Consider the following 3428-nt stretch of genomic DNA (forward strand, 5'->3'; position numbering starts at 1 on the left):
TGACCAGTTGACCCGATCAAACGCCTTCTCCGCGTCCGTGGAGAGAAGCATTAAACGGGTCCCATGTCTCTTAGCATGACGCTGGATGGCGAATACTCTCATGGTGCTGTCTCTGGCTTCCCTACCCGGAATGAACCCTGTTTGGTCCTCGTGGATCAGCTCGGGTAGGAGGCATTTGAGACGAGTAGCCAGAACTTTTGTGAACAGTTTGGAATCCACATTAAGTAATGAGATTGGGCGGTAACTGCCGCAGTGTAACGGGTCCTTCCCAGGCTTCAGGAGTACGGAGATGGTGGCAGCTACGGATTCCCTCCCCAAATGTCCCCCCTCCCCAACTGCGTTGAGGGCATCAGTGAGTCGTGGCAAAAGTATGTCGGAGAAATTTTTATAGTACCCCACAGAGAAGCCGTCTGGTCCTGGTGCCTTACCGGTCTTAGATGATTTCAAGGCCGCAGCTATTTCTGCAACATCAATTGGGGCTCCCAGGAGTGCCGCAGAGTCCTGCTCCAATCTGTGAATGCCCATTTCAGACAGGTATTCCTGAACCATCGAGCGGTGCATCTCAGTCTCAGCTACCCCTTTAGGTGGATATAGATTATATAGTTTTTCATAAAACCGCCTGAATTCCTCCGCAATCTTTTCCGGGAAGGGAGATATCTCCCCGGAGGTCAAGCGGATCTGTCGGATTTGTCTAAAGGGCATGGGGCCTTTTAATAGTCGTGCAAGGTACTTGCCACCTTTGTTGGCGTGGGCATAGTAGAAGCCCTTAGAGCGTTGTACAGACTTGAGGTGTCTCTTCAAGAGGAGAGCTTTAAGTTTTCGACGATGTTCCATTAGCTCTCCATAGACCGCATTCAATTGGGATCTTTTATGACTGCGCTCCAGTGTCGAGATGTTGCGGTGTAGCTCAGTCAGCTCGGACATGAAAGCCTTCCGTTTTTGCGAGGCAATACGTATGAAGGTCCCGCGGATCACGCTCTTATGTGCCTCCCAGAGCGAGATCGGGGAGACATCCGCCGTGTCATTTTCCCGAAAATACTGCTCTAGTGCCTGATGAAGTCGGTCCTTCGTGTCCATGTCCAGTAAGAGGGCCTCATTGAGTCTCCAAGTCCATCTTGTTGGTTTGTAGAGTGGGGAGGCCAATTCCATGGCAACAGATCCATGGTCCGACCAGGTGGCAGGAGTGATGTCAGTTCCGAGCAAGCAGGATAATCCCTCTTGAGTAAGGAAAAGATAATCGATACGTGAGTATCGATTATGGAGCGCCGAGAAGTAGGTGTAATCCTTCACCGTGGGGTGCAACGTCCTCCAGCAGTCCACCAATCTAAGAGCCTCTAGTGATTGTCTAATGGACCTAATATGGCGCTGCGATATGCAACTGTGACCCGTGGAAGAATCCAACGTCGGGTCCAGCGGGGCATTAAAATCGCCTCCTACTATTAGGATTCCATCGGAGAAATCCTCCAGCTGTTGGAGAGCGTTGCGGAGGAAGGGAGCTTGCCTCTTATTAGGCACATAAATGGAGGCTATGGTGTAGATTTTGTTCGCGATAACCCCTTTAAGGAAGAGGTACCTCCCCATTGAGTCCTGTACACGGTCAAGTTCCTCGAATCCCAGGTTGGTAGCCAGTAGGATGGCTACACCGGTCTTATGCGATGCGGGATGATTGCAAAAATAGTTGGTAGCATAGTGTCGATTGCGCAATCTGGGTTGTGACCCTTCCTTAAAATGTGTTTCTTGTAACAGGGCGATTGACACCCGCTTTCGGTGTAGTTCCCTCAGCAGGTGCGTCCTGCGTTCAGGTATGTTCAGTCCCCTACAGTTCTGCGTGATAACCTTCAGGGGTGCTTCGTGGTAGGCCATAGTGCCCGGTATCGACGGGGATGTGGATCAGTGGGAACAACCGGTCTACACGCCAGGGAAGCCAATGCAGGGGGGGAGGAGGGAGAGGGAAGAGGAGAGAGAAGAGGGAGAAAAAAGAGAGAAGGGGGTGGTATGAGGGACAGATAGGAAGAAGAGAGAGGATCGGAGACAGGTAAAGTAATTGTAGGAGCGGGTTCGTACGAGGGCCTGAGATGCAGGTACAGTCGTCTGTAAGTAGGTTAAAAGGAGGTAAGTATCCCTGTTGTCGATACCCTCACAGAGTTTGGGATCTATCCCAAATCTAAACCCCCCACCAAGGTGGAGGAGGGTAGTCTCGTGCAGCAACCGACGTCAATGGGTCTTCACTCCGGTACCAGCCCAGGAGATGAAAGTACCCGTTGCGTGGCCGCACCACCTGTAGCACGAGTGTATTTACGTGGAAGCACGGTTCAGGCTCCGCTCAAAGGGGGACCCACGAGAGGATAGTCAGCACCCGCCTCAACCTATCCCCCGTATGGAGAGTTAGTGGGCAGTGTAAATGGTCAATTGGGCGAATGATGAAAGAGCCTATGGACAATAACCGTTAACCAGGTGAGGCAGAGAATATAATAGTCCAGGCTAAACAGTAAATTCCAAAGCTATCCCGTATCCCCAGGTACAACCCCAGCATAGAGCGCCTTCTTCTAGTCCCCCCACCAACCCCATCGGTCCGCCCCTTGCGGGACTGCTAACGATCAGATTGTGGATTGATGAACAATTTACATATGTCAGATCAACGGGTTCGGAAGGGGGGGGGAGTGAGTCCATGGAAGGCAACCCCCAAAAAAATAACCACGTGTTCTCGTTATGGTCCATGCAACACTTAATACTGCAGAACAATTCTAACAAACCCTAACACAGAATTAACATTTTTAAGTACGTTTTCTCCCTCACGGTTCCCCTCCTCCAGCTCGCCCCGCTCCAGAGAGGGAGGGGGGGCAAGCAGGGGGGTGGGAATGCATACGTGCGAGAATGGGCGCTCCCAGGTAGGGGCTAACAGACAGATATGCCCCTGGGTGGGCAAATGGGTCCAACAAACCTGCAATACCATGTGTGTGTTCGGGCGGGGGAGGGGGGAAGGAGGGAGGGGGGGGGAGGGGGGGGGAGGGGGGGAGGGGGGGAAGGGGGGGGGGAGGGGGGGGAAGGGGGGGGAGGGGGGGGGGAAGGGGGGGGGAGGGGGGGGGAAGGGGGGGTGTATGTCTCAGGAGTAGGGTGCGAGTGTGTAACAGGCCATCCAGTTCGGAACTTGTACATACTAAACCTTGCAATAATATACAGTTAATTACGACAACAGGCGACCCTCTATGGAAAACGGCAAACGGTGCAGAAAACACATCCCATGGGGCAGGAGCCGTAAGCTGGTCACCCACAAATTAGTTATGGGTATGCGTGACCCGGGAGTGGGGTGTGGGTGCGTAACAGGGCAACCAGTTTGGTACTCGTACATATTAAATCTAGCAATAATATAGAGGTAATTACAACAACAGTCGACCCTCTATGGGAAACGGCAAACGGTGCAGAAGACA

This window comes from Pelobates fuscus, chromosome 10 (assembly GCF_036172605.1).
Source record: "Pelobates fuscus isolate aPelFus1 chromosome 10, aPelFus1.pri, whole genome shotgun sequence".
Lineage (NCBI taxonomy): Eukaryota > Metazoa > Chordata > Amphibia > Anura > Pelobatidae > Pelobates > Pelobates fuscus.